The sequence below is a fragment of the Amia ocellicauda genome, chromosome 15 (genome assembly GCF_036373705.1).
Source record: "Amia ocellicauda isolate fAmiCal2 chromosome 15, fAmiCal2.hap1, whole genome shotgun sequence".
Lineage (NCBI taxonomy): Eukaryota > Metazoa > Chordata > Actinopteri > Amiiformes > Amiidae > Amia > Amia ocellicauda.
Window position 1 is genome coordinate 16,290,888 of NC_089864.1, and position 13,805 is coordinate 16,304,692.

The 13,805-nt window shown below is 38.7% G+C and overlaps 1 pseudogene; it reads right to left on the minus strand.

The window, feature by feature from the left end:
* Positions 1-823: 823 nt before the first annotated feature.
* On the minus strand, positions 824-2,085 carry LOC136771426 (potassium voltage-gated channel subfamily C member 1 pseudogene; annotated as a pseudogene).
* Between the last annotated feature and the right edge of the window lie 11,720 nt (positions 2,086-13,805).

Consider the following 13,805-nt stretch of genomic DNA (forward strand, 5'->3'; position numbering starts at 1 on the left):
CAGATTGAAAAGTAATTATACAATGTTACATTTTGTATATATAAAAAGGTCACATTGTGGTACTTGAATAACTGAAGGATAGTACATTTCTACCATATTTGAAAATTGTTCCATCTGGGTTTGTAGTGTAGGAGAGAAATGTGCAAAAGCAACAGATCAGTTAGCATAGGATCTTTAAAACATATACAGGTGTTTTTTCATTACATCATATCATTAACAAACTGGTGATTTTGAAGATACAAACATCAGCATTTCAGCAACAAGAGCAAATCTGCATGGAGTTCAAAAAGTGACAAGCGAGTCTTTTTAAGGAGGAGAGACAGAGAGTGGCTGGTGGTTCAGGGACCTAGAGTTACAATATTATTATTATAACCTATTTGTCTGTGTCTACCTTTTTCTAGAGTTCATCGGAGGCTGCTGTAATCAAGACAATTCCAAACTTGCTCTATTGAAATAAGAAACTGTGTAACATCCTGTATAGTAGAAAGAGTGACGAGACTGTTAACTAAATAAAATCCCTGTCCAAAAACTGTGTTTCTGCCTCTCATTACCAGTGCTGAGAGCATCCTGTGTCTGTAAGGAAGGGTGCTGGCAATGCTGTGTAACTGTGCACTTGCACAACTGGGCTCACACAACATTGTGCAGCCTGTTCAAACACAAACAAGGACTTCCTAATTGCTGTCCAAGCCTTGGAAAAACTCGGGCCAATTTGACGTCAATTTGTCAAGGTCAGTTAGAGTACTGATTAATGTATTCCCTGACTTTAAGAATTTAAATCATGAAATTAAATAAAAACAAATTCTCTGAAACCACTCTTCAGTGGTTAAACCGCAAAGTGCTTTAACTTTTTATGCTGCAGTTGCTGTGTATCTCGCCAGTGTCTTACCCTTGCAGTTCTGGAAGAATAGGGATCTTCAAATAGAGCCCAGATCACCGGTTGCCACTTTTTCCAGCGGCTGACATTGCCTTCGGGGGACAGCACGTCCTCAATGCCCAGCCTCTTACTCAATTCATCTTCCTCCCCGTCTCCAGGCCCCGGCTCTCCGCTGATCTCAAATATATCGAGCGCCTCCTCGGCATCCCGGTGCTGCCGGTAGGTCATCCAGCAGCAGGGCTCCACATCGGTCTCATCAATCCCCCAGAAAGCCAACTCTTCCTCGAAGAGCGGACCGCACACATCCGCCGGGCAGTGAAGTTTCCCGGTCCTGTAGTAGTTGAGCACATAAGCAAACACCCCCGGGTGGCGGTCGAAAAAGTACTCGTTGTTCTTCGGGTTGTACTCGATGTAGCCCGAGACTTGTTGCTGCGAGTCCACGCCGGACTCTGTGTCGGACTCGGAGGCGAGCAGAGCCAGCCGTGTCCCCGGCAAGGTTTTCAGGGTGTTGCGGTAGGTTTCGTGCCTGGTCCCCCCCACGTTGAGGATTATCCTCTCGTTGTCGTCGAGCTTGCCCATCGCTCCGGATCAGACATGACTCGATGAAAAATGGGAGATCGAAGCTTTTTCTTTCTTTCAAAAAGTAGCAACTCGCAGTTCCTCCTGGTTCATTAATATTAGCAGATGCATTGCCCTTTTAATTCCCCAGAGGAGAGTCTGTATGGTTTTATATAACGTTCACAGGCTTTGTTTTAATCTTATTGCTTGGTTGTAGGTAATGGAAAGGGAAAAGCCGCCTGCTGCATGTCAGACTTCCCCTGGTCTCTCCCTGTGCAAATGATCCCAACCAGCAGCTCTTGGCAAACGTGCTGTTGCTGTGTTGCCTGTATCAGTCCCTTCCCTTTCTTCTCACATCCAGGCAGGTGAAGTCATACGGAAGGACAGCTATACTCACTATTGATCAGTCACCCTTGGCTTTTTCTTTTACCCCTGGGTCTGTATCAGCATCTGCACTTCCACTGATCTCATTCTTGCTTCTTGCAACTCAGATTGTTCTGTTTGTTATTGATTGTTTTTCCCGACATGAGATGATGGGCACACCCTGTCAAATGTGTTCTTCACCTATCGCTTCTTCCAAAATACTGTGTGAAATGAGAGACAGGCAGTTTTCTTCCTCTGTGTTCAAGCTATCTTGCTCACAGGGTCGCAGACATGGTTTATAGAACGCACAGAGTCATTTGCAAAGATAGTAATATCCAAGCTCTACCCGATGACGAAACTTCAATCAGCTCTGCTGTCTTGTTATTCAGATGGCATAGGTTTTTTTTGTTTAAGCGTTGTAGCCCAGAGGAAAACTGATAAGCAAAAGCTGTTAAGACAACGTGGTGGATATAGTGTATATAGATGAACAGAAATAGTTTTGGTTTCCAAGGTTTAGTGGGCGTTTTATCCACGCTGTTTTAATGCGTATACTTTCCTACTGCGTTGCGATTAGACAACGGTATTTATTTATTGAGGATGTGATGTACCAAACCGTCAAAGATCTGGATATGTGTCTGTTTATGTTCAACTCTTTCTTGTATTAAGACAATGTCTTCGAAAGTGTTGCAGATGTTCTTCCAAAAAACAAAACAAGAAGGGGTTTAGCTCCAGGGACCTGGGACGAGGGAGCTGTCCTTTCAGCACTCCCCTGCCCCACGCTGACACCGAATTCATTCAGCGCAAGTAGGTATTTAAGCTTTTTCAAAGTGAGAGTCTCTGACATACTTTGTTCTGGATATGTTTTATGCATGTTTAATACAACATAATTAAGACATAACAGCACATTTAATGGTCTTACAGGCTAGCTTTCATTTTGCACATGGTTGATTGCAACACTCTCAATATGGTGTATAAAACTAAACCATCAGGGAGGTTTACCTTACATTCCCAGACTCTGTCTTGCTATGGCAATACCTAATTCAGTGATTTTCTCCTGGGTATATTTGATAACTGAAGCTTCTAATAGACCTGAGCAGAAATTGAATGTCCCCATGCTTTATGCCTCTCTGGGGTTGACATATTTTCTAGTCTCCAGGGCTCCCTAATAATCACAGCCTGGAGAATGCTACAGGTGATGTCACCTCATGAGCCTTCCCTTTGTTTTCTGTTTCCACAGCTCTCACAGGTCTGGAGAGCAGAACAAAGCAATGATTGCATGATTTCTTTTCCTGTACAACTTGGTTATTTAATACTCAAATTATTTCACACAACATCTCTTAAAAGGAAGGTGCTCTCTTGCACAGAATATATTAATTTATTAAAATCGGAGAATGAGTGCTAGGAATCCAGGAATATGACATTGTTTAACTTTATAAGGAGGATGTCTGGCAGGGGCAATAGTTTGGATTTGTTGCTCTTTGGTCTACGCTTTATTATACTTGAAGGACTTACTTTGAAAATCACTTTCTCAATATAAATGATGTATTATGCTCTCTATGAGGACTAGCTATATTTACTGGTGACCCAGTGATTAGATGGTCTTTCACAAATATATTAATTTCTGCAGCATTATCACCTCTATTTCCCTCTGATTAATTCACTAGTTACTGCCTTTTAAATTCTGGTCAAATTCATTTGGTTTACACAGATAAGTATAATAAGTAAAGAAGTGAAGTCAGTGCTTGACATTTAAGTTTTTGAATGACAGTTGCACCATCAGTTTGATGAAAGTGTGAAGAGCTTTAAGTGGATCTTGTCTTCTCCCAGTGCAAATGCAAAACATAATTTTGATTCCTTCCTAATTCTGTCCTGGACTGTTGCACAATTGCACAACCTTAGTTTTGTCTAGACTCTACTGCTTCCCTGTTTCCCAGAGGACTCGTGTAAAATCTTGCTGACATTTAAAGCTTTGCATGGCCAGGCATTTATAATTCACTGAGCTTTTGCAGTCTTCCATCCTACCAAGTGTTCCGAGTTTGACCTTCCCCTCGTCTCTTCTCTCCACACACCTTCTTTAAAGCCTGACCCTTCAGCCATTTCAAACCACAGGCTTATCTCTAAAGGATATAACTTGGGAAAAAAATCAACACTTTAAGACAAAGCTGAATGTAGATTTATTGATAATAGTTTAACTGAAAGGGTCCTCTAAACTGTACTAATTAGACTTAAAAATTTCCATGGTGACTGCAAAAGTTCAATTCAATTTAGTTTCAGGATGTGGCTAAATCTGATCTTTAGCTGTAAGTGTCATTGTATACATTCATCTCAATGACAAAGGCTGATAATCATGTACAATCTGTTCAAAAAAGTATAACCCACTTTGCTCTTTGCTCATTGTTGTTTACAGAATGTGCTTATTTCCCGAAGAGTTATGAACACACGGTTATGCTCCCAGTTAAGACTGAAAGAGGTTGCACATTTCCCTGCAGCCTAACATGTCATTTCCACTCTGCAACAGTGCTCTCTTAACCAGCTTAGAGCGCACAGGCTGCCACAGCTTCTCACAGCATGAGGTCTGCTGCAATCTGCCTCCCCCCAGCAGCCAGATCTGGAACAACACTTTAAAACAGCCTGACAACCACAGTTACACTTTAAAACTACACAAAGACATACATGCATTTAAATCTACATTTCAAACATTGTGCACACTGGAGGTCCTCAAGCAAACTATAATTGTGCTTTGTATACAACACAGAGGTTTGTTTAATATACATGAATAAATGCAAATTTGGACAGATTTGTCAACATAACTGATGCCTCAATTATTTATATGATGTGATTGTATGGATAGATAGACTGATAGATAGATTCTGACAGAGTTATGGCAAATGGGTGAGTAGTTGATATTAAGTCAAAGTAGAAGATGGGTGTTTTCAAAGATAAGATTTTTACTTTTTTAATTTTTACTATTATTTTCAGAAATAGCCAAAGGCAATTTCTGTTACAGTGTTTTTGATGCATGATTACATTTCGTTGATAAAGTAGCTCTTTATAATCCCCATTGAAAAATACTAGAATTGTTATACTAATAAAATATATTTCTAAGCAGGCTTATACTTGAATTTTTTATTGTATCAGAAGTCATTATATTATTACAGTTGCTTTCATTCAAAGTATTAGTAAGTTTTGAAATGCTGTCGTTGAGTTAAGCAAAGTGCATTTCAATATTAACATATATTTAAGTATTTTACTTCTGTGTCCTATTTTTACTTACAGGAATATACATTGTTTTAAATAAGTCTAAACTTTGTGGAAAAGTGAAGAAAAATCTGAATATTGTGTTAATGGGTTTAATATTGACTGCATAATGAATCATTAAAGTCTGATGCACTACCAGAGCCAATTATACCTGATGAAACAACAAAAGGCAATCATCTTAAAACAAGAAGGTCGATCTTTTCAAGGAGACTGATTTCTCAAACAACTAACAATGAATAATATATGATAATTTAGACTTTAACTTAAGTAATTTTAAATTATTTTCCTTTATGTAAAATAGTCATAAATAGCCCTAAAGTGTCTTAATTGTGCTTGAAATCAATAGGTTGAATTCATTATTTGTAATTAAGATAGACTGTTGAATGATTTAAACCAATGTTCTCTGTGGACCACTTAAACCTAGAGAATGATCATGTTCAAAACAATAAAGAGTATAATTTAACAAAACAGAATAAGCACCAATAATTAATTATTAACACTATTACCTCAAGTCTGAAATAATGATTATACTTTGAGTTTCACAGAGTAGAAATCCTCATCCCAAACAGAGTTGTAGTCCAACTTTAAATCCAACCTTAGTCTGGACCCTTAGGGATTCTCAGGAGTGAGAATTGTGAAGTGACAGTCTTTGTGGTGACAGATGTGTTTGCTTTGTGGTCAGGGATGCTGTAAGTTGGCACTGGAGTCAGGGTTTTTATGATCAGAATGACAGTAGAGGGTAATTGTGTATACCTGTTTTTGACATTTCCAAGAAGCAGCCCAGTAGATCTAAATCCCCCATCAATATACATTTAGAAGCTGCTGTGATCTCTTCACATGAGAACAGAGGCAAGTGAAGAATGTCATATAGACAGTTTCATGGACAGTTTTCCACTTCTCTACTTCAAATGATATATTCTTACATTTGTGATGTTGTTTCCGTTTCATTTTTTAAATTTGGTCTTCCATTGACATTCATAAATTCTGCTGCTGCTCTTTTCCAATTCATGTAAGGTTCCCATGGAGCAGACCAGTTTGAGAACCTCTGATTTAAACAAATTTTAAAACAAACAAAAACATAAGTCCACTTTGAAGATGCAAAAAATAGCAAAGAAGAAACAGTGATAGGACTTGTCAAGGTTGTGTCACTTCTAGACATTGTACACCTTTAGGAACACTCTAACATAAATCTAACATAAGAGAGCTTCTAGATTAAATTCATAACATTTTCAGGTAGAGAAACATTAAGATACTTTTGTTCATATAATACCAACCCATCGTCATACAGCCGACACTTCAGGATCGATTTTAGAAAGTATGCAAACATATTGATATTCAAGCCCTTAGTTCCAATATTGGAATTTACACTGAATTACATATACAGATTTTCAAGTAAGTAAAGCAAAAGTAAGTAAAGTGCCTTCATTAAGTGTAAGCATGTGTCATTTCCTAATCTAAGACATTTGATGGCAGAATTGGCATCAAATAATATGCCATTTTCAATACAGTGTAGCAAGAACAAATCCATCCAAACCTTAAACTCATCAAGTCAATGGTAGGTTTCTAAAATATATAGTATGATCATCACTATAATGCTACAACTTAGGTGCCTCTAATGTTTCCTGTGACATCAAGACAAGTTATAATTTTTGTATGTGCAGTGCTGTATATTCTGGATTGTTTTAAAAGAGAATCAAAGCTTTTTAATATGGCCAGCAAACACAATACTTACTTTGCTTAGTTTCAGTGTACATACAGATAGGAAGTGATTGCCAATAATCAAGGAGGTGACAATTTTAACTAAATAACATTTTATTAAAACAGAATATAAAGTAAGTTTCTGCATTCCCCAGTCTTCAGAGACGTGTGGTTCTGACAGTTCAGCATCTAATGTTTTGTCTGTACTTTCACTATACAGAATGGCACACTAACAGCTGTTACACACAACAGCTACTGTATAATTAAATTACATTAACCTATAGCCACACAAATTGAACCTCATGCACTGATATGTGCTTCAGTTCGTTACGTCTTGTTGGCGTGTTATTATTGAGTATAGTATTGAGTGTTATATGAAGATTACAGCTTACATTCAAGCATTTAATAGGAAGGTCTACAGGGAGTGATACATTGCCAAATTATAACTCTGTTGCCTCAAAAGACTATGTATCTTATCAGCCTTCTACATTAAGGTTACCCTTGAAGCACATCAGGTAATAAAATGTACATTCATTGCATTTATACTGTAACAGGATATTTCAATATGAAATCCACACCACAATTAAGAGAAAACAATAGTACATTTTCCAGCAAGTGACGGGAATATTCTTCCATTTGTTGCACAATAGTGACCTCAGCAGGCACTAGCTATCAACAGCAAGCAATAGTGCCAGCAATGGGTTTTATTAACAAAACAATCTATTCTGCAATACATTATCTCTAAGGACCAGTTATACTGGGTTTCATCGTTTAAACATTTGCTTAGGAAATGATCTTCTAAAACAGTATTATGGAAAAAAAACTAAATATATTTTGATACAAGTTCTTAAAATGTGTATACACTCAAAATACATTTCTATCTTCATAGTGCATAGTTTCCTTGGACTAAAACTGAATAGTGTTACTGAAATATTACAAAATTCTGCATTTGAAATATATGATGCTCTTTTAAATGCTGCTGCTGCTGACATTGAAATATGGTCAAGGGCAGGAAATAGATATATACATTCAATATTTTGTGCATAAACTCTTAAATAGTATACTTCATCACTTTATACCAAATTACTTAATTTAAATGGAATGTGGTAGTATCAGTATTTTAAATCTATTTTTAATTAAATATGCATATTTGTAATCTGCACCCCCACCCCCTTTTCTCCCACCTTGACAACTCTTACAACAATTCAGCACCTCAACAAAAAACACATTTGTCTGGTTCACCTGAATTCAACTTAGTGAAATCCAAAGTGTAAAAAATCAGAAAGGACGCCTTGACTTCCTCAGGACATCCTGATGAGGACCTTTATAAGTAGTGGTGATGATATTTATTTGCAAGTGATTATTTCTCGTACAAATTGCTATCAGCATTTAGGAGTAACAAGATTTTGTGGATCCCCTTCATTGTTTGCCAATACCATGAACACATCCTTCAAACACATTAAACGTTTCATAACGTTTCATAGTCTCTGAATATTTAAATCCCCCATGAATTCTTCAAGACATTGGCAAAGTCTTCATCAGCAGCTATTCCAATACTTAGTCCTTCATTATAGTCTTCAAACTCACAGTATGAGACTTCCCTGGGGTCTCTGCAAGCTCCCTGCAGCGTCTCCACGAACCCAGTCCTCAGCTGCTCCTCAGTGGTTTCACCTGCATCAATGTATGTGGCATGTATGTTACAATGGCGAGACAGAACCATGAATATCCTGGTTTATGAATTACTCAGCAGGCCGAGTTCACCACATGTGCCAACTGTAACATGTTCAATGTAACAAGATGAGAGAAGGCAAGATACATATTGTATATTCCTTAGTGCCTGATTATTATTGAATGGACTGTGGTCCGCATTACATCAGAAATGAGAATCATTTTGCTAATGTGCCGCTTCTAAAACCAATCATGGCTGATGGCATGCAACTGAGCATATGAATGAGCCTGGTATTGGCAGGTATATTGATTTTAGACACACATTTAGACACGCTACCCTGAATGGAAGTGCAAGAAAGCACAAAAAGGACAAAAGCAACAAAATGAAATCTAGACAGACCAGTAGTGTGAAACAGAAAACACTTCTGTCTGCTGACTAACTATACGCACAGAACAAACACAAAAACGTGTTCAGTTCTACATTCTGTACATCATTTGTTCAACTTCAGCGCTGTTAACTTCACAGGTCTCTTCAGGGGACAGAGCAAACCATTTTCAGTCACTTTATATTTCTGTATTCAGTCAAACTGCACACTAGTGCCATTAAAGTTTTTCATGTCATCTATATATACACTCACCTAAAGGATTATTAGGAACACCATACTAATACTGTGTTTGACCCCCTTTCGCCTTCAGAACTGCCTTAATTCTACGTGGCATTGATTCAACAAGGTGCTGAAAGCATTCTTTAGAAATGTTGGCCCATATTGATAGGATAGCATCTTGCAGTTGATGGAGATTTGTGGGATGCACATCCAGGGCACGAAGCTCCCGTTCCACCACATCCCAAAGAGGCTCTATTGGGTTGAGATCTGGTGACTGTGGGGGCCAGTTTAGTACAGTGAACTCATTGTCATGTTCAAGAAACCAATTTGAAATGATTCGACCTTTGTGACATGGTGCATTATCCTGCTGGAAGTAGCCATCAGAGGATGGGTACATGGTGGTCATAAAGGGATGGACATGGTCAGAAACAATGCTCAGGTAGGCCGTGGCATTTAAACGATGCCCAATTGGCACTACGGGGCCTAAAGTGTGCCAAGAAAACATCCCCCACACCATTACACCACCACCACCAGCCTGCACAGTGGTAACAAGGCATGATGGATCCATGTTCTCATTCTGTTTATGCCAAATTCTGACTCTACCATCTGAATGTCTCAACAGAAATCGAGACTCATCAGACCAGGCAACATTTTTCCAGTCTTCAACTGTCCAATTTTGGTGAGCTTGTGCAAATTGTAGCCTCTTTTTCCTATTTGTAGTAGAGATGAGTGGTACCCGGTGGGGTCTTCTGCTGTTGTAGCCCATCCGCCTCAAGGTTGTACGTGTTGTGGCTTCACAAATGCTTTGCTGCATACCTCGGTTGTAACGAGTGGTTATTTCAGTCAAAGTTGCTCTTCTATCAGCTTGAATCAGTCGGCCCATTCTCCTCTGACCTCTAGCATCAACAAGGCATTTTCGCCCACAGGACTGCCGCATACTGGATGTTTTTCCCTTTTCACACCATTCTTTGTAAACCTTAGAAATGGTCGTGCGTGAAAATCCCAGTAACTGAGCAGATTGTGAAATACTCAGACCGGCCCGTCTGGCACCAAAAACCATGCCATGCCACGCTCAAAATTGCTTAAATCACCTTTCTTTCCCATTCAGACATTCAGTTTGGAGTTCAGGAGATTGTCTTGACCAGGACCACACCCCTAAATGCATTGAAGCAACTGCCATGTGATTGGTTGGTTAGATAATTGCATTCATGAGAAATTGAACAGGTGTTCCTAATAATCCTTTAGGTGAGTGTATATTAAGATGAAATCCCAGAACTACTGCTGCTTATTATTTCAGAAAAAGATGCTTCATGAATACAGGCCTGCATTTTATGCAATCCCACTTTCTAGGGCTACAACTCATGGTTATGTTATCTTCATAAATAACCAACGATTAAAAGAAAAAAAAAAACACTTTAAATCATTTCAATTAGTCCTTCTATGAATGTGCATTAGTTGTTGATTAAGAGACAGCAACATTTATATTTATTTATATTATATTTAGCAATATTTAGTCATGCATCCCTTTATTACTAATAAATCTTATTTAATTAGATTTCTTAGAGTGTAAATCAATACATTTGTTTCAGTGAACTAGTAGGAACACAGATTTGTAATTTGGATTACAATTTGCTATTGAATTGAAACATTGTCAGTTGGTTAACCCTGCCTTCTTTCATAGTGACGTTCTGTAAACTTCAGCATGAGAAGAAACTCATTCAGCATCTACAGAATTTGTAACAACTGACATATAATTTTAGCTCTTACATTATCAGGCTTTAGCCTTTATCATTAACATTACATATAAACAAAAAAAGGTGAGATGCATCAAAATACATGTATATTTCATGCAGAAGTCTTTTCATTACAACCATCTATAAGGTGTCTTATCTCACCTGACAATACTTTTGGATGACCCTTGGCGCAGTAGAACTTTTCAATGTCAGTCATAGGAATAGGGCCAGTCTTGTTTGGGTCAAGCTTCATATAGGCCTGAGAAGCCATCAGATAGATGTACATATTCAGTCTGTGAGGTCCCAGGTGATGGAGAATGGACTTGTCACTGAATATAATAACTGTCCAAACCTGTTCGCTCAGGTATTGAGAAAGCGGCCATGACAAATTGAGGCAACAGAGTCAGCATCATTGCGATGGGAAAAAAAATTACTTTGTCTTTAGAGTCCAGACAAAATCAATTCAAGAAAACATTCTTGAACCAAAAAGGTTCCATAAATTCAGTGAAAAAGAAAAAAAAAAGATGAAAAACAAAGAAAACAATCTAAACCAGTACTAATGGGAAAACTCTAAATAACAGTAAAAACTGCATTAGGCACACCACAAACAGCACCACTACTTGCTAGTGACCCTTCCTCTTCAGCAGCAGAAAGAGAAGGCCTCATTCTTGTCTGTTTGTACAGCATTTATACTCATTCCCCAGAAATGGAGGAGTCCACCCCCCATTACAGAGGGAGGGAAAAGAGAAAACAAAACAATCATTCTATTTGTACAAAACCTAAGCACAGAATAATCAACATTAATAATCATTTCTGTCAGTCTAACGGGATAATACCTTGCATGCAAAGTTCCAAGTGATTATGTAGAGAATGCATCTTCTGGTACATCAGAATCTGCCAAATACAGCAGCTTCAATATTCTCATGAGGGGAATATTATAAAGTATGTATATGTGGCAATTTGCAGCCAGCCTGGGCCGTGACTCGCACAGAACCTCACTTCTGCCCAGGACTAGCTTAATCAATCGACTACGGCACCTTGGGATTTTCACCCAATAAATAGTTGAAACTAAGGCCTAGTCCCCCAGTGCAGTTCCTTCTTAAGCAAATAAGAAGGTGCAGAGACGTGAAATTAAAAGTAGTAACAATTTCTTAAATGATAAAGTATTTCTTTTTTTCCTGAAGAGATTAAAATACATACAACAAATTCAAATCTGACAATCACCACCAGAGGGCGACCAACACACACATCAGTCCAACCAAAGCAATAGACTACAAGTGTCATTACAATCAATCTTAAACACCAAGACCACTGGTGAATAAATATAACAATGAATGATAGTAAACCACTCAACACATACTTTCATAAAGAAAACACACCATGTATAAACCAGTGAAACAAAATAAAGAATATCAAAGGAGTAAGTGTGGCAATTGGGGGAGTCGTCAGGCACAGGCTTAGCAGTCATATTTGGAATACAGAAGTTCCACAATTACATCTACGGTCAACATTTTACAATCTGCACAGACCACAAACCACTTTTGAATGAGATGAAAGCTGTTCCAAGATGGCATCACCCAGAATCCAGAGGTGGGCAATGACCTTAAGAGCATATGAATATGCAATTCAGTATAAACCTGGGAAAGATCATGGTAATGCAGATGCAGTCGCCTCCTATTACCAGAGACACCAGCAGCAGGAATGCTTAAAGACTGGGTTTTATTGATGGACCACTCGGATATGCCCCCAGTAACTGCTTCACACATGAAGCTGTGGATAGGGAAGGACCCGATGTTGGCGAGAGTACGTCCTCAGAGGCTGGCATGTGCAAGTAAATGAAACTGAATTGATGGCCTTCTTTTCCAGAAAAGATGAGCTGAGTGTAACAGATGGTTGTATACTCTGGGCAGCCAGGATTGTTGTTCCAAAACCAGGTTGTGCACAAATCTTGAATCAGTTACACCATGCTCACCCTGGAACGACACGCATGAAAGGTCTAGCTAGGAGCTATGTTTGGTGGCCAGGGATGGATGAAGACATCAAAAGGCAAATCAAATACACCAGAAAGCACTTGCTCAAGCACCATTGCATCCTTGGGAGTGGCCCGACAGACCATGGAAAAGACTACACATAGCTTATGCAGGCCCATTCCTAGGAAAGATGTTCCTGGTGGTAGATGCACATTCAAAATGGACAGATGTTCATCTTTCCAATTCATCAATGGCTGCAGCAACAATAGAGAAACTTCGACTCAGTTTCAGTTCACATGGATTACTGGAAACTATAGTGTCAGATAATGCCACCGCCTTCCTCAGTTCAGAGTGTCAAAGTTTCATGAAAGCAAATGACATTAGCCATATAACAACAGCACCTTACCATCCTGCATCTAATGGCTTAGCTGAGAGGGCTGTACAAACGGTGAAAGAGTACTTAAAGAAGATACCGGGAGACACATTGGAAGTAAAACTGACCAGAACATTGTTTAGTTATAGGATTACCCCACAGACAATGACAGGATTGTCCACGGCAGAAATGCTCATGGGAAGAAAACTGAGATCTATTCAACCTTTTACAACCTGACCTGAAAGGTTGCATGTAGAAGAAACAACTGCAAGACAAAGACAGACATGACAAGCATGCCAAGATCAGAACATTTGGGAGAGGCGATCTAGTGTATGTCAGGAATTTTGGGCCAGGGGAAAGGTGGATTCCAGCAACTGTGCAAGATTCAACGGGACCGGTTTCATATACTGCTACATTGGGAAACGGACGTGTAGTGCGATGCCATGTGGATCAAATGAGGCAACAACAGCGACAATAACAAAAAGAAAGTTGGTAAAACATTTATTCGCTAACGCAAACACAACATGCAAATAGGCTGACACTAAATTAAAGATTAGTGTCTAAGCATTATTTTCTCTTCAATCATAATGAGGAGAAAATATGAACTTAAATAATTTCATTCAGAATGACAAAGTTTGCTCCATGTAACAATGTTTTTCAGAGTACTACCTACAACTGTCAGATAGATAAGATGAAAAAAATCAG